Here is a 25,458-nt window from a genome sequence, read left to right as displayed (position 1 = left end):
AGGGGAAGGTGATGCCTGCAAGAGCAGAGCAAAGAGAAAACCCAGAAAAAGTTTTTTAAGCTGGAGAGACCTGGAAAGTCCACACACTTCTGCTTACACCCTATTGGCTGCATGCACACCTACGTGTGAAGGAGGCTGGGAAATATAATCTCTAGCTGGGCAGCCACATGCCCTGCTAAAATCATAGAGTGTGATTGTGTGGTTTGGGGGGAGGTGGAGATTACCAAAGGGAACAAGGGACTGGATATTGATAGACATTGACAATCTCCAGGCCAGGCACAGTGGCACGTGCCTATAATCCCAGCATTTTGGCAGACTGCAGTAGGTGGATCACCTGAGGCCAGGAATTGGAGGCCAGCCTAAGCAACATGGTGACACCCTAATTATAAAAATTAGCTGTACCGGGGTGGCGCCTGTGGCTCAGTGAGTAGGGCGCCGGCCCCATATATGGAGGGTGGCGGGTTTAAACCCAGCCCCGGCTGAACTGCAACCAAAAAATAGCCGGGCGTTGTGGCGGGTGCCTGTAGTCCCAGCTGCTCGGGAGGCTGAGGCAGAAGAATCACAGAAGCCCAAGAGCTAGAGGTTGCTGTGAGTCCTGTGACATCATGGCACTCTACCAAGGGCAGTAAAGTGAGACTGTCTCTACAAAAAAAAAAAAAAAAATTAGCTGTACCGGCTCGGCGCCTGTGGCTCAAGTGGCTAAGGCACCAGCCACATACACCTAAGCTGGCGGGTTTGAATCCAGCCCAGGCCTGCCAAACAATAATGACGGCTGCAACAAAAAAATAGCCGGGCATTGTGGAGGGCACCTGTAGTCCCAGCTACTTGGGAGGCGGAGGCAAGAGAATCGCTTGAGCCCAGGAGTTGGAGGTTGCTGTGAGCTGTGATGCCACAGCACTGTACCCAGGGCAACAGTTTGAGGCTCTGTCTCAAAAAAAAAGAAAAAAAGAATAATCATAAAATAAAAATTCATGGGCGGCGCCTGTGGTTCAGTGAGTAGGGCGCCAGCTGCATATACTGAGGGTGGCAGGTTCAAACCTGGTGCCAGCCAAACTGCAACAAAAAATAGTTGGGCATGGGCGGCGCCTATGGCTCAAGCAGTAGGGCGCCGGTCCCATATGCCAGAGGTGGCGGGTTCAAACCCTGCCCCGGCCAAAAAAAAAAAAAAATAGTCGGGTATTGTGGCAGGCGCCTGTAGTCCCAGCTACTGGGGAGGCTGAGGCAAGAGAATCGCCTGGGCCCAAGGTCTGGAGGTTGCTGTGAGCTGTGATGCTACAGCACTCTACCGAGGGTGACAAAGTAAAACTCTGTCTCTGCAAAAATAAATAAATAAATAAATAAAAATAAAAATTAGCTGTGCCAGCTTGAGCAAGAGTGAGACCCCACCTCTAAAAATAGCCGGGTGTTGTGGCAGGCACCTCTAGTCCCAGCTACTTGGGAGGCTGAGGCAAGAAAATGGCATAAGCCCAAGAGTTTGAGGTTGCTGTGAGCTATGACAGCATAGCACTCTACTGAGAGTGACATAGTGAGACTCTGTCTCAAAAACAAACCAACAAAAAAACTAAACTAAAAAGTAATACAAAAAATAAATCTCCATGACAAGAGTGAACTGGGAAAAGGATGTTGGTTAACCCCCGAGTAAGGAGAAGGGGAGTTGTCATTCCCTAGACTTCCACCACTCAGGCCTCTTTGCTCTTTGCCTTCTTAGCATGCACCTCACTGCGCACGGTTGATGCCCAGTCTCTTGCCCTGGGGCCTCTAAAAGAGGAGCCCCATTGTTTGTTCCTCTTCCCATTTCCCCCTGTTCTTTTTTTTTTTTTGCTGTTTTTGGCCAGGGCTGGGTTTGAACCTGCCACCTCTGGCAGACAGGGCCAGCACCCTACTCCTTTCAGCCACAGGGCCGCCCCCATTTCCCCCTGTTAAACTTCATTTGCATGGCATTTCATGGGCCACTGTCCAAGGCCCCATCTGACCCATGGTTTTGGTGTTTCTGGGGCTATCGGGTCTCCTAGGGGACACTGGCAATAGGATGGGCTAAGAGACTTGTGACCCTTTCCTGAGAAAGTCTCACTGCTTGGGAGGCACCTGTGGCTCAGTGAGTAGGGCGCCGGCCCCATATGCCAAGGGTGGCGGGTTCAAACCCAGCCCCGGCCAAACTGCAACAAAAAGCCGGGCGTTGTGGCGGGCGCCTGTAGTCCCAGCTGCTCGGGAGGCTGAGGCAAGAGAATCACGTAAGCCCAAGAGTTAGAGGTTGCTGTGAGCCATGTGACGCCACGGCACTCTACCCGAGGGCGGTACAGTGAGACTCTGTCTCTACAAAAAAAAAAAAAAAAAAAGGAAAACAAGAACTAGAACCATCCCTCCTGAGGTGGAGAGAGGACTGAGGCAAGGCCAGCAGAGCTCACAGAGGCTGGCCCTGTGGTTGAGAACCAGAGGTTCATGGGCAGGAGACTTGTTCCATGCTTTTCAAAAGTGGACTGAGTTGCCACTGAAAAAATAAAAACAAGAATCAAAGAACTCAGCCAGGCACAGTGGCTCATGCCTGTAATCCTTGCACTCTGGGAAGCCGAAGCCGGTGGATTGCCTTAGCTCAGGAGTTTAAGACCAGCCTGAGCAAGGAGACCTATCTCTAAAAAAAAATAGCCGGATGCTGTGGTAGGAGCCTGTAGTCCCAGCTTCTTAGGAGGCTGAAGCAAGAGAATCGCTTGAGCCCAAAAGTTTGAGGTTGCTGTGAACTATGACTTCCTGGCACTCTACCCAGAGCAACAGAGTGAGACTCTATCTCAAAAAGAAAAAAAAATGTCAAAGTATTGATTTGGCGCCTGTAGCTGAACAGCTAGGGTGCCAGCCACTTACACCAGAGCTGGAGGCTTCACATCCAGCCTGGGCCTGCCAAACAACAATGACAACTACAAGCAAAAAATAGCTGGATGTTGTGGCGGGCACCTATAGTCCCAACTACTTGGGAGCCTGAGGCAAGATAATCGCTTAAGCCCAAGAGTTTGAGGTTACTGTGAGCTGTGACGCCACAGCACTCTACCCAGAGCAACAGCTTGAGACTCTGTCTCAAAAAAAAAAAAGGAAAAAATCAAAGAATCGTTATACATAAATAAGGGATTTCTAGCCCTTCTTATTTTTATTTTTTGTTGTTTTTGTTTTTATTTTTGAGACAGAGTCTCACTTTGTTGCCCTCAGTAGAGTGCTGTGGCATCACAGCTCACAGCAGTCTCAAACTCTTAGGCTCAAGCAATTCCCTTGCCTCAGCCTCCCAAGTAGCTGAGACTATAGGCTTCCGCCATAGCGCCTGGCAATTTTTAGACATGGGGTCTCTCTCTTGCTCAGGCTGGTCTGGAACCTGTCAGCTCAGGCAATCCACTCGCCTTAGCCTCCCAGAGTGTTAGGATTATAGGCCTGAGCCATTGCCATTGCGCTCAGTTTTTTTTTTTTTTTTTGAGACGGAGTCTTACTCAGTTACCCTGGGTAGAGTGCCAAGGCATTATAGCTCACAGCAACCTCAAACTTTGGGTTCAAGTGATCCTCTTATCTCAGCCTCCTGGGTAGCTGGGACTACAGGTGCCAACCACAATACCAGCTAGTTTTATTTATTTATGTTTTTTATTTATTATTATTATTATTTTTTTTTTTTGTAGAGACAGAGTCTCACTTTATGGCCCTCGGTAGAGTGCCGTGGCCTCACACAGCTCACAGCAACCTCCAACTCCTGGGCTTAAGCGATTCTCTTGCCTCAGCCTCCCAAGTAGCTGGGACTACAGGCGCCCGCCACAACGCCCGGCTATTTTTTTTGGTAGCAGTTTGGCTGGGGCCGGGTTTGAACCCGCCACCCTCGGTACATGGGGCCGGTGCCCTACTGACTGAGCCACAGGCACCGCCCAATACCAGCTAGTTTTAAAATTTTTAGTAGATGTTGTGGCGGGCGCCTGTAGTCCCAGCTACTCGGGAGGCTGAGACAAGAGAATCGCTTAAGCCCAGGAGTTGGAGGTTGCTGTGAGCCGTGTGATGCCACGGCACTCTACTGAGGGCCATAAAGTGAGACTCTGTCTCTAAAAAAAAAAAAGATTTAAAAAAAAAATTTTTTTAGTAGAGACAGCATTTCATTCTTGCTCAGGCTAAGCTCAGGTAATCCTCTTGGCTCCCAGAGTGATAGGATTACAGGCATGAGCCACCCAACCCAGCTTTTTTTTTTTTTTTTAATTTTTAGTAGAATGGGCCAGGCCCAGAGGCTCACATCTGTAATCTTAGCACTCTCAGAGGCTGAGACAAGTGGATTGCTGGAGGTCAGGAGTTCGAGACTAGCCTGAGCAAGAAGGAGACCCTGTCTAAAAACTAGCCTGGCAGTGCCTGTAGTCCCAGCTACTTGGGAGGCTGAGGCAAGAGAATCACTTAAGACCAAAAGTTTGAGGTTGCTGTGAGCTGTGACGCCATGGCACTGTACCCAGGGCGACATAGTGTAACTCTGTCTCAATAAATAAATAAATAAAACTAGCCAGGCATAGCTCAGCGCCTGTGGCTCAAGCGGCTGAGGTGCCAGCCACATACACCCGAGTTGGCGGGTTCGAATCCAGCCCGGCCCGCCAAACAACAATGACGGCTGCAACCAAAAAATATCCAGGCGTTGTGGCCGGTGCCTGTAGTCCCAGCTACTTGGGACACAGAGGCAGGAGAATTGCTTGAGCCCAGGAGTTGGAGATTGCTGTGAGCTGTGATGCCACAGCACTCTACCCAGGGCAACAGCTTGAGGGTCTGTCTCAAAAAAAATAATAATTATTATTATTAAAAATAAAAATAAACAAGTTAAAAAAAAACAAAAACAAGTAGCTAGGCATTGAGGCAGGCACTTGTAGTCCCAGGCACTCTGGAGGCTGAGACAAAAGTATAACTTAAACCCAGAAGTTTGAGGTTGCTATGAGCTATAATGCCACAGCACTCTACTGAGGGCATCATAGTTTGACTCTGTCTCAAAATAGAAAGTAAAATAAAATAAAATAAAAATATTTAGTAGATGCAGTGTCTGACTCTTGCTGAGGCTGGTCTTGAACTCCTGAGCTCAGATAATCCTCCCACCTCCACCTCCCAGAGTGCTGGGATTACAGGTATAAGCCTCTGTGTCCCGCACACTGTAACCATGTTCAAGTAACAGTTCAGTGGGGGCGGCGCCTGTGGTTTAGTGAGTAGGGCGCCGGCCCCATATGCCAAGGGTGGCGAGTTCAAATCCAGCCTCCGCCGAACTGCAACCAAAAATTACCGGCGTTGTGGCGGGCGCCTGTTAGTCCCAGCTACTCGGGAGGCTGAGGCAAGAGAATCGCGTAAGCCCAGGAGTTGGAGGTTGCTGTGAGCTGTGTGAGGCCACGGCACTCTACCGAGGGCAATAAAGTGAGACTCTGTCTCTACAAAAAAAAAAAAAAAAAAGGTAACAGTTCAGTTCAGTGACCTTAAGCCCATTCACATCATTGTGAGACCATCACCACCATCCATCTCTAGAACTTTTTCTTTTTTTTTTTTTGTAGAGACAGAGTCTCACTGTACCGCCCTCGGGTAGAGTGCCGTGGCCTCACACGGCTCACAGCAACCTCTAACTCTTGGGCTTACGCGATTCTCCTGCCTCAGCCTCCCGAGCAGCTGGGACTACAGGCGCCCGCCACAACGGCCCGGCTATTTTCTTTGTTGCAGTTTGGCCGGGGCTGGGTTTGAATCCGCCACCCTCGGCATATGGGGCCGGCGCCCTACTCACTGAGCCACAGGCGCCGCCCTTCTTTTTTTTTTTTTTGCAGTTTTTGGCCAGGGCTGGGTTTGAACCCGCCACCTCTGGCATATGGGGCCGGCGCCCTACCCTTTGAGGCGCCCTACCGTTTGAGGCACAGGCGCCGCCCCTCTAGAACTTTTTCATCTCCCCCAACTAAAACTCTGCCCATTAAACTCTGACTCCCCATTGTGCCCTTCCTGAGTCCTTGGAAGCAACGTTCTTTTACCTTCTGTCTCTAGGCATTTGTCTATTCTGGGTGCCTCCTTTCAGTGGATCATACAGTGTTTGTCCTTTTATGTCTGGCTTAGTTCAAGGTGCATAATGTTTTTAAGGTTCATTTTGTGACAGCATGTAGACACTCAGGAATTTGGCCAGGAAATATTTCCACCTCCTGGAGTCTGATCGCTTGAGTGTTCTCTTTCTGGCAGTGACCTCATTGAGCTTCCTTATTTTCTATCTTTCCCAGCTCAAGTCTGACCCATTCCAGGAAGCACTCACTGGGGGGTGCATCTCATGTGGATTTTGGTATCAGAAAGGACAAGGATCACATACTGATCCTGCCATTTACTTGCTGTGCGGCACTGGATGAACCTCCCTGAACCTCAGTGTCCCCAGCTGTAGATGGAGATGATGGTGGCTCCAATCTCAGAAGTTGTTCTGAGATGACACTACTTTGTCCATTGTCTGCACTCTTGGAGAGTAGAACAAACGTTACCCAGCACTGTTAGCTGGGACGGCCAAGCTTGTTTAGTGTGTGGTCAAAATCCCCAGTATTCTTTTTTATTTATTTATTTATTTATTTGCAGTTTTTAGCCAGGTCTGAGTTTGAACTTGCCACCTCCGGTATATGGGGCAGGCGCCCTGCTCCTTTGAGCCACAGGCGCCACCTAAAGATAAAAGCCACTTTCCTTTTTTTTTTTGGCTGGGGCTGGGTTTGAACTGCCACCTCCAGCACATGGGGCCAGTGCCCTACTCCTTTGAGGTTCAAACAGGCGCCACCCAATCCCCAGTATTCTTTTTTATTTTTATTTTTTTGTAGTTTTTAGCCAGGGCTGGGTTTGAATCCGCCACCTCCAGGATATGGGGCCAGCGCCCTACTCCGTTGAGCCACAGGTGCCACCCTCCAACCCCCAGTATTCTTTTTTTTTTTTTTTTTGTAGAGACAGAGTCTCACTGTACTGCCCTCGGGTAGAGTGCCATGGGGTCACACAGCTCACAGCAACCTCTAACTCTTGGGCTTACGCGATTCTCTTGCCTCAGCCTCCACAGCAGCTGGGACTACAGGCGCCCGCCACAACGCCCGGCTATTTTTTTGTTGCAGTTTGGCCGGGGCTGGGTTTGAACCCGCCACCCTTGGCATATGGGGCCGGCACCCTACTCACTGAGCCAAAGGCACCTCCCCAACCCCCAGTATTCTTAATAGTTGGGCGTTGTGGTGGGTGCCTGTAGTCCCACTACTTGGGAGGCTGAGGCAAGAGAATGTCTTGAGCACAAGAGTTTGAGATTGCTCCCTTATTATGAAACTAATCTAGCGGGCAGCGCCTGTGGCTCAAGGAGTAGGGTGCCGGTCCCATATGCCAGAGGTGGTGGGTTCAAACCTAGCCCCGGCCAAAAAAAAAAAAAGAAACTAATCTAGGACCTTCACATGAAAGCTATAACCCAGTTACAACCTAAGAATAGGGAGAAGGGGGAAAGGGAGGGGAGGGAGGGGGGAGATAGGTGGAGGGAGGAGGTTTAATGGGATTACACCTGCGGTGCATCTTACAAGGGTATATGTGAATCTTAGTAAATGTGGAATGTAAAGGTCTTAGCAAAATAGCTAAGAAAATGCCAGAAGGCTATGTTAACTAGTGTGATGAAAATGTGTCAAACGCCTGTAGTCCCAGCTACTCGGGAGGCTGAGGCAGGAGAATCGCCTAAGCCCAGGAGTTGGAGGTTGCTGTGAGCTGTGTGACGCCACGGCACTCTACCGAGGGCAATAAAGTGTAACTCTGTCTCTACAAAAAAAAAAAAAAGAAAAGAAAATGTGTCAAACGGTCTATGAACCAAGTGTATGGTGCCCCATGATCATACTAATGTACACAGCTATGATTTAATAAAAATAAATATATAAATAAATAAATAAATAAAATAAAAAAGAGTTTGAGATTGCTGTGAGCTATGATGTTATAGCACTTAATGCCAGGATGACAGAATGAGACTCTGTCTCAAAAAAGATTTTTTAAGGCTTGGTGCTTGTAGCTCAAAGGTTAGGGTGCTGGCCACATATACCAGGGCTGACGGGTTTGTACCTGGCCTGGGCTTGCCAAACAACAATGACAACTACCACAACAACAACAACAAATAGGTGGGCGTTGTGGTGGACACCTGTATTCCCAGCTACTTGGGAGGCTGAGGCAAGAGAATTGCTTGAGCCCAAGAGTTTGAGGTTGCTGTGGGCTATGATATCACCTCACTCTACAGAGGGTAACACAGTGAGACTCTTGTCTCAAAAAATAATTAATTAATTAATTTAATTTAATTAAAAATAAAAAAAGATCTTTTTTCTTTTTTTTTTTTTGTAGGGACAGAGTCTCACTGTACTGCCCTTGGGTAGAGTGCCGTGGCGTCACATGGCTCACAGCAACCTCTACTCTTGGGCTTACGCAATTCTCTTGCCTCAGCCTCCTGAGCAGCTGGGACTACAGGCGCCCGCCACAACGCCCGGCTATTTTTTTTGTTGTTGTTGTTGCAGTTTGGCTGGGGCTGGGTTTGAACCCGCCACCCTTGGCATATGGGGCCGGCGCCCTACTCACTGAGCCACAGGCGCCGCCCAAAAGATCTTTTTTCTGAGACAGAGTCTCAAGCTGTCACCCTGGGTAGAGTACTGTGGCATCACAGCTCACAGCAACCTCCGACTCTTGAACTCAAGTGATCCTTTTGCCTCAGTTTTTCTATTTTTAGTAGAAATGGGGGTCTTGATTTTTTTGCTCAGGCTGATCTTGAACTCCTGAGCTCAAGCAATCCACCACCTTGACCTCCCAGAGTGCTAGGATTACAGGCGTGAGCCACTGGGCCTGGCCTAAACAATGATCTTCTTGTATCTTCTATCACACACAGTGAAGAAGCACACCCATCAGTAATGTGGCAATGACATCAAATTTTAATACACCCTTGTGTACCTTTACCCTAAAGCTTAAATATACAGAGACCTAGTGACCCAGCAATTCCACCTCTAGAAAGTTTTCCTATAGATAACCCTTGCCCAAGACAGAGAATGAGGATATGTATTGCTGCACTGTTTGTGATAGCCCAGGACTAGAACCAACCCGAATGTCCATCAATAGGAGATGGTCAGATGCATTTACAGTGCAGCCGCAGGATGGACACCCCTCCACAGCCACTTAAGAAAAAGGAAACACACCTGCAGATCCCGGTGGGGAGCAGTTCTCCGGGATACACCGAGTGCAAAGTAGCATGAGGAGAGAGGCTCAGCAGGTGCGACCAGGTGGGGGAGGGACTGTGCTTGTGCACACGGGCTCTCCTGCTAAGTGCAAATAGTAACTCCTCAGGGAGAGCACAGGAAGGTCACGTTGGGAGAGAGACTTAGTTTTTTCTCTGGATACATTTCTATACTGTTTCCATTCCTCCCTGTGTCCACGCCTTTCCTACTCCTAAAGAATTTTTTCTAATGTATATGACATGCATATTATGTCTTTGTTAGGATGTGGTGACGTTTTTTGGACCTCACACTGAAAAGATTCCAATTTTTTTTTTTTTTTTTTTTGAGACAGAGTCTCACCATGTCGCCCTTGGTAGAGTATTGTGGCATCGCAGCTCACAGCAACCTCAAACTCTTGGGCTCAAGTGATTCTCTTGCCTCAGACTCCCAAGTAGCTGGGACTACAGGCGCCCGCCACAAGGCCTGACTATTTTTTTGTTGCAGTTGTCACTGTTGTTTTTAGCTGGCCTGGGCCAGTTTCGAACCCGCCAGCCTGAGTGTATGTGGCTGGTGCGTAACCACTGTGCTATGGGCGCTGAGCCAAGATTCCAATTCTTGAAAGGTTGGGAATTCTGCTTCTGTTCTCTGCTGAATGATGTCAGTGGTAGCGGTGTGACCTTGAGCGTTTATCTCAGCACCGTGTTTTTGTATAAATGCTCATTTGACCACAATCACATTTGGTCCTTAGAAGGCACTTCACAGTTTACAAGGTTGACAGGCCCTTCATTTTTTGTGATCTCATCCTCCTTGACAGCTGTGTCCTAGGGTAATTGAGGCTGGCAGGAACCTCCCCACGGTCACACAATTATAAAATGCCTGAGCTAGGCTGGGTCTCCCCTTCTCTGCTCCTTTCATGAGCCTTGGAGTGACAATTTCCTCAGGTCACCATGAGGTGCTTCAGTGTGACTGCCACGTTGCAGTGGTCATTTTCAGAACTCAGCCAACTTGACCTTTCAAGAGCATTTGACATGTTGGGTCACTCCCTCCTTCAAATACATTCTTCCCTGGGGTTCTCAGATACCCCTCTGTCCTGATTCTGCTCCCATCTCGCTAGAAACTTCTTGTCATCTTTGTTGGTTTGTTGTCATAGCCAAAGGTCCCCCCATGAAGAGCTGCAGGGACAGACCCGTGGAACTGGTTCTTTCCTGTCACCTGTGGACCTAGCTGAGCTCATGCCTATGAATCACAGCTTTAAATACCATCTGGATGCTGGTGCCTCCCACGTTTACCCTCAAGTCCCAACTGCCCCTGTGTCCCATCACCCTCTTGCCTCCGTGAGGTGACATCTGCGCATGGATGCTAATTCCTGCTCTGTCCTCACATCCTCCCCCAAGCTGCCCCTCCCACCCCTGTCTTCACCTCAGCTGGCACCAGAAGACCTGAAGGCATGCGTGGCTCCTCCTCCTCTAACTCTCCCACCCCATGCAAGCCCTGCCAGCTGGATCTTCCCCGCAGATCCAGAATCTCACGTCCCTGTCCCCCTCTACCCTGGTCTAAGCCACCTTCATCTCCAGCCCCTTACGTTCCAACATTCCCCCTAGGGTCTTCCCATACCTGCCCCACCCCCTTTTGCAGGTTTGCGACCCCACGGCCAGAGTTAACCTCCTAGAATGTGTCAGTCTGTCTCTGATGAAAAACCTCCAGTGACTTTCCGTCTCGTTTGGAATGAAAACTGACCTCCTTAAATGGCCTGAAAGATCTTCCTGTTCCTCCCCTTCCTCTGTACCCTCTGACCTTTCCCACTGCTATTTCCTCCCAGAGAGCAGAACGTTCCAGCACAGTGACCTCCTCCCTATTCCTCCCACACCCAGCCCACGCGGTGCTCAGAAGGCGGGGTTTCCTCTTCCCTTCTCAGGCTGGGCACCGTGGACATTTGGAGCTGCACAGTTCTGTCACCGGGCTGTCCTGTGCACGGTGGGAGGGTCAGCAGCACCCTGGCCTGTACCCAGTGGATGCCAGAAGCACCAACATCTCCAGACAGGGCCACATGTCTCATGTCCGCTGGCAGCCACAGTCTCCCCTGCCGGGACCACTGCTTACCCTGTGATGCTCTTTCCCGATATGTAATCCTCTTCCCTGATATGTAATGCTCTTTCCCGATATTCCCATGTCTCTTTCCACCCCTCAATCAGACGCAGCTGTCACCTCCTTAGCAAGGCCTCTCTCCACACTGATTATCACATTCACCCATACTCCCCATCTCACTTCCTGCTATATTTTTTCGTAACATTCATCACTATTTAGCATATTACCTGTTATATTGTTTTGTTTATTATCTGCCTCTCTGGAGGCCAAGGTCTTGCATTGACACATCTGTTACAAGGGCTGACATTTACTTGTTCCTTCAGGAACTATTTATTGAGTGACTGGTATGCCAGGCCTTGCTGTTAAGTGCTGGAGATACAGCCCTGAAAGTGACGGACAGGGCGGCGCCTGTGGCTCAGTGAGCAGGGCGCCAGCCCCATATACCGAGGGTGGCGGGTTCAAACCCAGCCCCCGCCAAACTGCAACAGAAAAATAGCCGGGCGTTGTGGTGCGCGCCTGTAGTCCCAGCTACTCGGGAGGCTGAGGCAAGAGAATCGAGTAAGCCCAAGAGTTAGAGGTTGCTGTGAGCCATGTGACGCCATGGCACTCTACCCGAGGGCGGTACAGTGAGACTCTGTCTCTACAAAAAAAAAAAAAAAAAGAAAGTGACGGACAAAAATCCTTGGCTGGCGGCGCCTGTGGCTCAGTCGGTAAGGCGCCGGCCCCATATACCGAGGGTGGCGGGTTCAAGCCCGGCCCCGGCTGAACTGCAACCAAAAAATAGCTGGGCGTTGTGGCAGGCGCCTGTAGTCCCAGCTACTCAGGAGGCTGAGGCAAGAGAATCGCTGGAGCCCAGGAGTTGGAGGTTGCTGTGAGCTGTGTGATGCCATGGCACTCTACTGTGGGCCATAAAGTGAGACTCTGTCTCTACAAAAAAAAAAAAAATCCTTGGCTTTTTGATGCTTCAGATGCACGAATGTGAGACCTTGCCCTCGAGAGACCATGATACTAGTGTGGGTGCAGGGAGTAAGCAGATGAATAAATATTTCAGTGGCAGGTGGTGATCAGACTTATGAAGAAAAATAAAGCAGGTGTTATTAGTTTCCTAGGACTGCTGTAGCAAAGTATCACAACCGTGTCTCTTTCTTTCTTTTTTTTCTTTTTTTGTAGAGACAGAGTCTCACTTTATGGCCCTCAGTGGCCTCACACAGCTCACAGCAACCTCCAACTCATGGGCTTAAGCAATTCTCTTGCCTCAGCCTCCCAAGTAGCTGGGACTACAGGCGCCCGCCACAACGCCCACCTATTTTTTGGTTGCAGTTCAGCCGGGGCCAGGTTTGAACCCGTCACCCTCAGTATATGGGGCCGGCGCCTTACCAACTGAGCCACAGGCACCGCCCTCTTTCTTTTTTTTTTGTTCTGAGACAGAGCCTTAAGCTGTTGCCCTGGGTAGAGTGCTATGGCTTCACAGCTCACAGCAACCTCCAACTCCTGGGCTTAAGCCATTCTCCTGCCTCTGCCTCCCAAGTAGCTGGGACTACAGGTGCCTACCACAACGCCTGACTATTTTTTGGTTGCAGCCGTCATTGTTGTTTGGTGGGCCCGTGCTAGATTAGAACCTGCCGGCTCAGGTATATGTGGCTGGCACCTTAGCCGCTTGAGCCACAAGCGCCAAGCCAACCAGGTGTCTTAAAAAAAAAAAAGAAATTTGGGGTGGTGCCTGTGGCTCAAGGAGTAGGGTGCCGGTCCCATATGCCGGAGGTGGTGGGTTCAAACCTAGCCCTGGCCAAAAACCAAAAAAAAAAAAAAAAAAAAGAAATTTGGCCAGGCTTGGTGCTCAGTGGCTCATACCTATAATCCCAGCATTGTGGGAGGCTGAGGCAGGAGGATTGCTTAAGGCAGTGGATCTCAACCTTCCTAATGCCACGGCCCTTTAATACAGTTCCTGTGGATCGCGACCCGCAGGTTGAGAACCACTGGCTTAAGGCCAAGAGTTACAGCCCAGCCTGGGCAACCTACCAAGAACCCTGTCTACAAAAGATTAAAAAATTGGCAGGGTGTGGTGGCAAGAACTTGTAATCCCAGCTACTCAGGAGGCTGAATTGGAAGGATAGCTTGAGCCCAGGAGTTTGAGGCTGTAGTGAGCCATGATCATGCCACTGTCCTCCAGCCTGGGTAACAAAGCCAGATCCTGTCTCCAAAAAACAAAAGAAAAAAAAAAGCTCCGACTCAGCGCCTGTATATGAGCCTGGTCACCTTCTGGGGAATCCAAAATGAATAACTTAGATAAAGTTCAGTCATTATAATGCTGACATCCTGATGATATCTGTCCTCTTGGTGCAGGGAGACTGAAAGACCAACAAATCAACAAAGAAACCAACAGGGTGTGATTGCTGACAGTCATGTGCTCCAGAGCTTGCAGGACAATAGCACAGGGTACAGGGTGACTTCACAGAGGGTGACTGCTGGGCAGGGCTGGGTGTTTCTAGATAAGGCAGTCAGGGAAGGCCTCTCTGAGGAGGTGACCTTTGAGCTGAAAGATCTTCCCAGATGAGCATGATGTTAGGGGAAGGCCATGGACAAGGATCCACTGGTCAGGCTGAGATGCATGACTGCGCTGGCTTTGACCATGGAAGAGGCACCCCAGAGGTGAGCACCCGATGAGCCTAACAGTGCCTGAAAGTTGCTTAAGCTTAATGATAAAGAGCAAGCTTCGGCTCTGTTCAAATTGTTCTCAAAGTCCAAACTTCCCTTACCATCCCCATCTGCCACTGCATTCCTACCACTGACTAAAGAAATGGAAAATAGGGCAGCGCCTGTGGCTCAGTCGGTAAGGCACCGGCCCCATATACTGAGGGTGGCGGGTTCAAACCCGGCCCCAGCCAAACTGCAACCAAAAAATGGCCGGGCGTTGTGGCGGGCACCTGTAGTCCCAGCTGCTCCAGAGGCTGAGGCAAGAGAATCGCTTAAGCCCAGGAGTTGGAGGTTGCTGTGAGCTGTGTGAGGCCACCGAGGGCCAAAAAGTGAGACTGTGTCTCTACAAAAAAAAATAAAAAATAAAAAGAAATGGAAAATAAGTCAGAGCCCAATGTTCATTTCTGACCTTGAGTGCAGGCAGAGACTATAGGCACCCCTGCCTACCTGTGGGGCAGCTTCCAAGGAGAGTTCAGCAGTTCATTGATCAGGTGGCAGCATATTCTCAAAGGGTTATCTGGATTGGATTTGTAGGGACCAAGGCCCTTGATCCCAAAAGCTTTGCTAAGAAATCAATGAATATGAGACAGATTGATCAATAGAAAAGATTCTATTGATAGGAAAGATTCTCTTTTTTTTTTTTTTTTTTTGGTTTTTGGCCGGGGCTGGGTTTGAACCCGCCACCTCTGGCATATGGGACTGGTGCCCTACCCCTTGAGCCACAGGCACCGCCCATATAGGAAAGATTCTCTACAGATGCAAATTTTCCCCCACAAGAAACAACTTTGGGGCTTCTGTCTGCTGGACCCGTGACTGATGTCTCAAAATATGTCAGAGAAATATATTTTGGGATAAAATATTGATTCAACACTCTTCTTTTTTTTTTGAAACAGAGTCTTACTTTGTCACCCTTGGTAGAGTGCTGTAGCGTCACAGCTCACAGCAACTTCAAACTCTTGGGCTTAAGCGATTCTCTTGCTTCACTTCCCAAGTAGCTGGGACTGCAGACGCCTGCCATAACGCCCAACTATTTTTTGTTGCAGTTGTCATTGTTGTTTTACCTGGCCCAGGCAGGGTTCAAACCTGCCAGCCCCAGTGTATGTGGCTGGCGCTCTACCCACTGAGCTAAGGGTGCCACCTTCCACACTTCTTTTCTTTTTTTTTTTTTTTTTTTTGTAGAGACAGAGTCTCACTGTACCGCCCTCGGGTAGAGTGCCGTGGCATCACACGGCTCACAGCAACCTCTAACTCTTGGGCTTACGTGATTCTCTTGCCTCAGCCTCCCGAGAAGCTGGGACTACAGGCGCCCGCCACAACGCCCGGCTATTTTTTTTTTTATTGCAGTTTGGCCGGGGCTGGGTTTGAACCCGCCACCCTCGGCATATGGGGCCGGCGCCCTACTCACTGAGCCACAGGCGCCACCCCACACTTCTTTTCAAAGACCCTAGAGAGGCTTGGTGCCCGTAGCTCAGCAGCTAGGATGCCAGCCACATATACCAAAGGTGGCAGGTTCAAACCAAGCCCAAGCCTGCCAAACAACAATGACAATTACAACCGAAAGATAGCCGGGCATTGTGGCAGGTGCCTGTAGTCCCAGCTACTTGGGAGGCTGAGGCAAGAGAATCGCTTGAGTCCAAGAGTTTGAGGTTGTGTGAGCTGTGACGCCATAGCACTCTACCAAGGGGGACAAAGTGAGACTCTGTCTCAAAGAAAAAAAGAAAAGAAAAGAGTGTTGAATCAATATTTTACCCCAAAATATATTTCTTTCACATATTTTAAGATAGCTGTCTCAAAAACAACAACAACAACAAAGACCCTAGAGAATCCTTTTTTCCTGGGAATTTCTTTTCCTTTTCTTTCTTTCTTTTTTTTTTTTGAGACAGAGTCTCACTTTGTCCCCCTTGGTAGAGTGCTGTGACATCACAGCTCACAGCAACCTCAAACTCTTGGACTCAAGCGATTCTCTTGCCTCAGCCTCCCAAGTAGCTGGGACTACAGGCACCTCCCACAATGCCCGGCTATTTTTTGTCCCAGTTGTCATTGTTGTTTAGCTGGCCCGGGCCAGGTTTGAACCCGCCAGCCTCGGTGTCTGTGGCTGGTACCGAGTCTCCTGGGAATTTCTTTATTTCCTTTTTTGTTGTTGTTGTTGCAGTTTTTGGCCACAGCTGGGTTCGAACCCTCCACCTCCGGCATATGGGTCTGGCGCCCTACTCTGTGAGCCACAGGCGCCGCCCTCCTGGGAATTTCTTTACCTCTTAATTGTTTCAGGGGGATTTGCCAGCAAATGGGAGAGAATGGTAGATGTCTAAGGAATGTGGAATTCAACTGTGTTGAATCAAGTGCTCTGAAGTTCCTTCTGCCTGGCTATAAAAGAATGTGGCTGGGCGGCGCCTGTGGCTCAAAGGGATAGGGCGCCAGCCCCATATGCCAGAGGTGGCGGGTTCGGACCGAACCTGGCCAAAAAAACAAAAAAGAATGTGGCTGTTTTGACATTCCCATAATTGCATGTCTTTTTTTTTGAAGCTACAATTTTTTTTTATTTTTTGAGGCAGAGTCTTACTTTGTTGCCCTCAGTAACATGCTATGGCATCATAACTCACAGCAACCTCAACCTCCTGGGCTCAAGCGATCCTACAGATGCCAACCGAAATGCCCAGTTATTTTTATGTTATTTATGTATTTATTTATTTATTTTATTTTATTTTATTGAGACAGTGTCTCAAGCTGTCACCCTGGGTAGTGTGCTGTGGCATCACAGCTCACAGCAACCTCCAACTCTCAGGTTTAAGCAATTCCCTTGCCTCAGCCTCCCAAGTAGCTGGGACTACAGGTGCCCGCCACAATGTCCAGCTATTATTTCATTTTGTTATTGTAGTTGTCATTGTTGTTTGAACCCACCAGCCCTGGTGTACGTGGCCAGTGTGACCTAGCCACTGAGCTACAGGCGCCGAGCCTATTTTTTTTTTTTTTTTTTTGTAGAGACAGAGTTTCACTTTATGGCCCTTGGTAGAGTGCCATGGCATCACACAGCTCACAGCAAACTCCAACTCCTGGGCTTAAGTGATTCTCTTGCCTCAGCCTCCCGAGTAGCTGGGACTACAGGCACCCACCACAACACCCGGTTATTTTTTTGTTGCAGTTCAGCCGGGGCCGGGTTTGAACCCGCCACCCTTAGTATATGGGGCCGGCGCCTTACCAACTGAGCCACAGGCGCCGCCCTCTATTTTTATTTTCTTTTTGAGACAGAGTTTTACTTTGTTGCCCTCGGTAGAGTGCTGTGGTGTCACAGATCACGGCAACTTCAAACTTTTGGGCTCAAGCCATTCTCTTGCTTCAGCCTCCCAAGTAGCTAGGACTAGAGGCACCCGCCACAACACCTGGCTATTTTTTAGAGACCGGATCTAACTCTTGCTCAGGCTGATCTCAAAGCTGTGAGCTCAGGCAACTCACTTGCCTCAGCTTCCCAGAGTACTAGGATTACAGGCGTGAGCCACAGTGCCCGGCCTTTTTTTATATTTTTAGTTAAAGACGGGGGTCTTGCTTCTGCTCAGGCTGGTCTCGAACTTGAACTTGTGAGCTCAAGCAATACACCCACCTTGGCCTCCCAGAGTGCTAGGATTATAGGTATGAGCCAACACACCTGGCCTTGCCCAGCCTATTTTTAGAGGCAGGGTCTTCCTCTTGCTTAGGCTGGTCTGGAACTCCTGAGCTCAAGCAGTCCACCTGTCTCCGTCTCCCAGAGAGCTAGGATTACAGGTGTGAGCTACCACGCCCAGCCTTACATTGGTCATTTTGTTTCATTTAAGAAATATAAAATGTGGCTCAGTGAGTAGGGCGCCGGCCCCATATGCCGAGGGTGGTGGGTTCCAACCCAGCCCCGGCCAAACTGCAACAAAAAAATAGCCGGGCGTTGTGGCGGGCACCTGTAGTCCCAGCTGCTCGGGAGGCTGAGGCAAGAGAATCGCTTAAGCCCAGGAGTTGGAGGTTGCTGTGAGCTGTGTGAGGCCACGGCACTCTACCGAGCGCCATAAAGTGAGACTCTGTCTCTACAAAAAAAAAAAAGAAATAAATAAAAAAAAAAAAAAAAAAGAAATATAAAAGCTATATAGCTGGGGTTATGGAGAAAGCACAGGAAAACAGACCCGAAGAACATGGGGCAGGGAAATAGAGAGAAAAATAATCTGAGCTTAAGTGTGTGCGTACTTGCTTACCAGGTTGTGGAGGCTTCATTCTGCAAATATTTGCAGAACACCCATTACAGGCCAAGAGCTGTGCTGGGATCCAAGAGTCTGTCAGTGAAGCCAAAGATAAGCTGCTCTCGAGTACCTACAGTGGCCCTACATTCACACCAATACAGATGAAAGAAGAGAAAAAAAAAAAAAAGAAAGAAGAGCTTTAGCAGAAAAAGCCCCAAGACTAGGGACTTTGCTTCTTGGTGCTCCCTCAGTTTTCCTTCTCCGCAAAATGGGTTCAGCCACCCACACTGTGTAACTCAGAGGGATTTGTGAGCGGTCCTTAAGGGGTGACAGAGTAGAAGGAAGGCAGCATAGGCTGCTCTTTCCTGAGTCTGTATCGTGTGCGAAGAACTGGGGAGGTAATTTTCTTTGAGTTCCTACCCCAGCCTAAGTGGTTGGTGTTGTGATCTCCCTTACCCAAAGTCAAAGGGAGGGAGCCTCTCTTCCAAGGAGGCTCAGGACTTCCAGGCAGAAAGGTAACGATGGGAAGATATTGCTGGGGAGGGTTTAATGGGACCAGAGAGTTAGAGGTGCTAGATTAATACAGGATGTACTTATACTAAAAATTGTTCCTTGTGGGCGGCGCCTGTGGCTCAGTGAGTAGGGCGCCGGCTCCATATACCGAGGGTGGTGGGTTCAAACGCGCCCCTGCCAAACTGCAACAAAAAATAGCCGGGGGTTGTGGCGGGCACCTGTAGTTCCCAGCTACTCGGGAGGCTGAGGCCAGAGAATCACCTTAAGCCCAGGAGCTGGAGGTTGCTGTGAGCTGTGATGCCATGACACTCTACCAAGGACGATAAAGTGAGACTCTGTCTCTACAAAAAAAAAAAAAAAAATTGTTCCTTGTTTATCTGAAATTTATTTATTTATTTATTTTTTTGTAGAGACAGAGTCTCACTTTATGGCCCTCCGTAGGGTGCCGTGGCCTCACACAGCTCACAGCAACCTCCAACTCCCGGGCCCAAGCGATTCTCTTGCCTCAGCCTCCTGAGTAGCTGGGACTACAGGCACCCGCCACAACGCCCGGCCATTTTTTGGTTGCAGATTGGCTGGGGCCGGGTTTGAACCCGTTACTCTTGGCATACGGGGCCGGCGCCTTACCGACTGAGCCACAGGCGCCGCCCTATCTGAAATTTAATTTCTTTTCATTTTATTTTATTTTATTTATTTATTTGAGACAGAGTCTCACTTGGTCACCTTTGGTAGATTGCTATGGCATCATAGCTCACAGCAAGCTCAAACTCTTTGGTTCAAGAGATCCTTCTGCCTCAGCCTCCCAAGTAGCTGGGACTGGGTGGCACCTGTGGCTCAAAGGGGAAAGGGATAGGGCGCTGGCCCCATATGCTGGAGGTGGCGGGTTCAAACCCAGCCCCGGCCAAAAACTCCAAGTAGCTAGGACTACAGGCACCTGTCACAACACCTGGCTATTTTTAGAGATGGGGTCTCTCTCTGGCTCAGGCTGGTCTAGCACTTGTGAGCTCAGGCAATCCACCTGCCTTGGCCTCCTAAGTTCTGGGATTGTAGTGGTGAGCCACCACACCTGCCTTTTTTTTTTTTTGAGACAGGGTCTCACTCCATCCCCTGGGCTACAGTGCAGCGGCATCATCATAGCTCAATGCAACCTCAAACTCCTGGGCTTGAGGGATCCTCCTGCCTTAGCTTCCCCAGCAGGTGGGACTACAGGTGCCTGCCATCATGCCTGGCTAAATTTTTATTTTTAGTAGAGATGGGATCAGGATCTCACTCTTTCTCAGTCTAGTCTTCGGAGCTCAAGCAATCTTCCGATCCGGTCTCCCAGAGTACTAGGATTATAGCTGTGAGCCATATTGCCTACCAGGCTTGGCATTCAAATTTAACAGAGATGTGGAGTATCTAGTATATATTTGCTAAACCCGGCTACTCTCTAGAGGTTCTGGTGTCAAGCTGGTGGAGGCCTGAGCTAACGCTGGGACAAAGGCCTTGGGATTAGTCATAATTCTGGGGGCTGGTGAGCCGAGGTAGGGGGTTGGGGCAGGCAGTTTGAGTAAGAGAGCAGCGAGAGGGTGAAGGATGGGAAGGCATCGGATCCTGGGTGATTTCTGCAACTGGACACTTCCTGCCCCCAGGGCAAACTACTACTTCTACCTGCAGCTTTAGGCATTTGGCCTTCAGCTCCCATGGGAACTCATCAGTTCTTCCCCTTTGTTTGAGCTGCTTGCTGTGAATACTAAGTAGTCAGCTATTAGGCTAACCCAGCCACTGCTCTGCCACACTCTGGGCCAGCCTCCCAATTTGTTTCTGCATGTGAATCTCTGTAGTTTCCTTTTGTAACTCCCTTGCTCCCAGCAGGCTTCGGTTTTGGGGTAACCTATTCGAAACTCAACTTTCTTAATTCTTTAACTAGAAAAGTAGAAATTTGGGCTTACTTGATTCAGTCATTCCCTGGTCCAATAGTCACCAAATTATTTTTCTTTTCTTTTCTTTTTTTTTTTGCAGTTTTTGGCCAGGGCTGGGTTTGAACTCGCCACCTCCAGCATATGAGGCTGGCGCCCTACTCCTTTGAGCCACAGGCGCCGCCCAGCACCACATTATTTTTGAGCACCTACTATGTGCCAGAGAGATACAGCATTGAACAAACAGTACACGAGAGATCAATCATAAGAGTTTATGTGCAGTAATTAAACATGTATTAAAATATTAAATTATGGGCCGGGCGTGGTGGCTCACGCCTGTAATCCCAGCACTGTGGGAGGCTGAGGAGGGAGAATCCCTTGAGCTCAGGAGTTCGAGACTCGCCTGAGCGACAGTGAGACCCCGACTCATGAAAAAAAATGGAAAAATCCAGCCAGGCGCCACGGCAAGCACCTGTAATCCCAGCGGCTTCCGGAGGCTGAGGCAGCGGGGTGCCTGCAGCCCGAGTCTGAAGTAGCGGTGAGCTACCACACCCACTGCACTCTGCTCAGGGGCATAGAGTGGGACCCTGTCTCAACAAAAAAAAAGGGCGGCGCCTGTGGCTCAAGGAGTAGGGCGCCGGTCCCATATGCCAGAGGTGGCGGGTTCAAACCTAGCCCCGGCCAAAATCCAAAAAAACAAAAAAAAAAAAAAAAAATTAAATTATGGGGCGGCACCTGTGGCTCAGTTGGTAGGGTGCCGGCCCCATATACCGAAGATGGCGAGTTCAAACCCGGCCCCAGCTGAACTGCAACAAAAAAAATAGCCGGGTGTTGTGGCTGGCGCCTGTAGTCCCAGCTACTCAGGAGGCTGAGGCAAGAGAATCGTTTAAGCTCAAGAGTTGGAGGTTGCTGTGAGCTGTGTGATGCCATGGTGCTCTACCGAGGGCCATAAAGTGAAACTCTATCTCAACAAAAAATAAATAAATAAATTATGATTGCTATAAGTACCATGGGGGCAATGTATAACAGAAGGATCTGATTTATTGGGAAATGAGTCTGGAAAGACTGCCCTGAAGAAATAAATTTTGTGTTGGGTTTTGAAGGATGAGTAGGAGTTACCTAATAACAACAAGTGATGCCTGACATTGTGCTAAGTAAGTACTTTGACTCCATGAACTAATTTAATCCTGAAAATGTTCTAGTAGGTGCTATCATTCCCACTTTTTTTTTTTTTTTAGAGACAGAGTCTTCATTTTGTCGCCCTTGGTAGAGTGCTGGCGTCACAGCTCACAGCAACCTCCAGCTCTTGGGCTTAGGCAATTCTCTTGCCACAGCTTCCTGAGTAGCTGGGACTACAGGTGCCTGCCATAATGCCTGGCTATTGTTTTGTTGCAGTTTGGCTGGGAGTGAGTTTGAACCTGCCACCCTCAGTATATGGGGCCGGCGCCCTACCCACTCAGCCACTCACCCACAGGTGCCGTCCCTATCATTCCCACTTTATAGGCCCAGAGATTTTTTTTTTTTGTGGTTTTTGGCTGGGGCTGGGTTTGAACCCACCACCTCCGGCATATGGGACTGGCGCCCTACTCCTTGAGCCACAGGCGCCACCCAGGCCCAGAGATGTTAAGTTAGTTATAGGAGGTGACATAGTGAGTAGATGGCAGAGACAGGTTTGTACCCAAGCAGCCCAGCTTCAGGCTAGCTGGAGTTCAGAGCCTGGAGCTAAGGCTGGAGAAGGGAAACCCGCAGGCCCTCTGCAGCAGGGTTAAGAATTTGAGACTTTTGCCAGAGAACAATGGGAAAGCTTTGAAGAGTTTCCGAGGTGGGGGTTGGGGGATGGGGATACGATTAGGTCCAAATTGAAATTTCAAAAGATCCCTCCAGCTGCTGAAGGTGGGGGATGGGAACAGAGTCCCGGTGGGAAGGCCATTCCCTTCCAGCCCAGATCTCAGATGGTGGCTCTGGGGCAGGGCACCTCTGCAGAATGGAGTTACGCCGCCGGAGTCGACAGTGGAAGCTCTTTCAAAGGTAAATCCTATAGGTTCAGGGATGGGAGATGGGGAAGAGAGAGAAAGGTCAAGGGTGACATCCAGATTTGGGTTTGCAGCACCAGGTAGATGGGAAACATTGGGAGGGAGCAAAGTTTGCGGGCCTGAGAGCACGGGTTGAGTTTCGATTGAATTGCCCTGCCTACATCTTGGATTTTCCTTTTGTCTTCTTGTTGCTGTTGCTAAATTGGTTCCTGATGGCTTTTAAGTATTTCCTGTTGGTTCTCCATAGTATCCGTTTCTTGGAATTGTAGAGGCCAAGAGGACTTAGATGTCATTTTTCTTAGGGCTCTCTAACTTTTTCAGATGGTAAATGACTTGATCTCTTTGCACCTCAGTTTTCTCGCCTGTAAAATGAAGTAATACCGGTACCTGACTCGTAAGGTTCTTGGGGGAACTTAGAACAGTGCCTGGCACATGGGGAGCCTTAGTAAGTGTGAGCCACTCTTACAAGGAAAAGGTAGTGATGATGGCGATGATGATGATGATGATGATGATAACATAACAATGAGGAGGCAGGAGTGGCTGCCCAAAGAGGTTAAAGCCCACAGAAGGCACTCCAGCACCATAGCAAAGGCAGGATAAGCTTATCAGACCTAGTAACAAGCAATTTTAAAAGTATGTACTTGGCTGGGCACTATGGCTCACGCCTGTAATCCTAGCACTTGGGAGGCCGAGGCGAGTGGATTGCCTGAGCTCACAGGTTGGAGACCAGCCTGAGCCAGAGCGAGACCTTGTCTCTAAAAAATGGCCGGGTGAGCTTGAAGCCTGTAGCTCAGTGGCTAGGGTCCCAGCCACATACACTGGAGCTGGCAGGTTCAAATCCAGCTTGGTGTTATGGCGAGCGCCTATAGTCTCAGGTACTTGGGAGGCTGAGGCAAGAGAATTGCTTAAGCCCAAGAGTTTGAGGTTGCTGTGAGCTGTGATGCCATGGCACTCTACCCAGGGTGACAGCTTGAGACTCTGTCTCAAAAAAAAAATAGCAGAATGTTGTGGTGGGCGCCTGTAGTTCAGCTACTCGGGAGGCTGAGCCAAGAGAATTGCTTGAGCCCAAGAGTTTGAGGTTGCTGTGAGCTATGAAGCCATAGCACTCTACCGAGGGCAACAAAATGAGACTCTGTTTCAAAAACAAACAAATAAATAAACATATGTACTGGAATTTACAATCACTCGATCCACCAGATGTTGAGAGATTGCCATGTTCGGGACCTATTCTAGGCTCTGGGAATGAACCAGGGTTTGTGAATGATAAGGTGAATGTCCTGAAAAGCAAATGGAACAGATAATTTTAGATTGCGCAAAGTGCTGGGATGATGTAATCAGAGGGGCCTTTTTGGAAGAGGTGACGTTTGGTTCTGAATCTGAAGCAGAAGAAGGAGCGAGTGCAATGAAGGGAAGTATTAGACATTTTGAGTTCCCATACAAATGGTAACTTTGTGTAGGGTTCGTCCTCCTAAGAGATTGTTTCAGAAGGTAAAAAATTCCAATTACGGTCATGGTTGACCTACTGGAGATCTTATTATAATTATTTTTTTGTGTGTTTTCTTTTTTTTGGCTGGCGCTGGGTTTGAACCCACTACCTCTGGCATACGGGGTTGGTGCCCTACTCCTTTGAGCTACAGGTGCTGCCCCGACCTACTGGAGATCTTATCTAGAAACTAATTTGTGTAAGAAGAAGATCATGCATTGTACATATAGTTATCGAGCAGCTGCTATGCCCCAGTCTCTGTGCATGCCAGGGAACCCTGGTTGATAGGGTACACAAAGTCTGCGCCTTGGCACACAGATAAAAAGGGATAAAAAGTAAGTAATCGAAGAAATAAGATACTTGCTTATATGTTGGGCTAAGTCCTAAGAGGGAAATAACAGGGTGATGTCTCAGAAAATGTAAGGAAGTTGGTGTCAGGTGGGTGGTCAGGAAAGGCCTTTTGGAAGAGGTGACATGTACAGTGGGACCTGAGTCATGAGAAGGGAGCCACTATGTGAGTGAAGGTGGTCCAGGCAGAGGCACTAGGGGTGCAGAGGACCTGAGCTGGGACCAAGGCTGAGTTAGAGGAAGGAAGTAGGAAGGCCATTGTCTGCAGCAAAAAGGGGTACAGAGTGGGGAGTCATTGATGTCTGAGAGCTGGGAAGCACAGGGAGGGCTCAGCTCTGTTCGAGCTGCAAGATTTTCTTTTTCTTTTCTTTTTTTTTTTTTTGTAGAGACAGAGTCTCACTTTATGGCCATCGGTAGAGTGCCGTGGCCTCACACAGCTCACAGCAACCTCCAACTCCTGGGCTTAGGCGATTCTCTTGCCTCAGCCTCCCAAGTAGCTGGGACTACAGGCGCCTGCCACAACACCCAGCTATAGAGCTGCAAGATTTTCTTCCAAAATGAGGGTTGCAAATCTTTTCTGTAAAGCACCAGATAGTAAATATTTCAGGTGTTCTGGGCTATGTTTGGTCTCTGGGGCACCTACTTGACCCAGCAGGCATAGACAGTAAGTTAGTGCACAACTGTGTTCCAATAAAACTTCATTTTTGGGTGGAGAGTGGTTGCTCATGCCTCTAATCTTAGTATTCCTGGGAGGCAAAGGGCGGAGGATGTTGTGAGATCAGGAGTTGGAGACCAGCCTGAGAAAGTGCTAGACCCCCAACCACCACCAAAAAAAAAAAAAAATTAGTGGGGTGTGGTGGCACAAGTCTGTAGTCCCAGCTGCTCAGGAGGCTGAGGCAGGAGGATTGCTTTAGCCCAGGAGTTTGAGGTTGCAGTGAGCTATAATGATGCCACAGCACTCTAGCTGGGGTGACAGAGCAAAACTCTGCCTAAAAAAAAAAAAAAACAACCAACTTCAAGCTCAGC

This window comes from Nycticebus coucang, chromosome 21 (genome assembly GCF_027406575.1).
Source record: "Nycticebus coucang isolate mNycCou1 chromosome 21, mNycCou1.pri, whole genome shotgun sequence".
NCBI classification, from domain to species: domain Eukaryota; kingdom Metazoa; phylum Chordata; class Mammalia; order Primates; family Lorisidae; genus Nycticebus; species Nycticebus coucang.
This window is presented reverse-complemented; position numbering follows the sequence as displayed.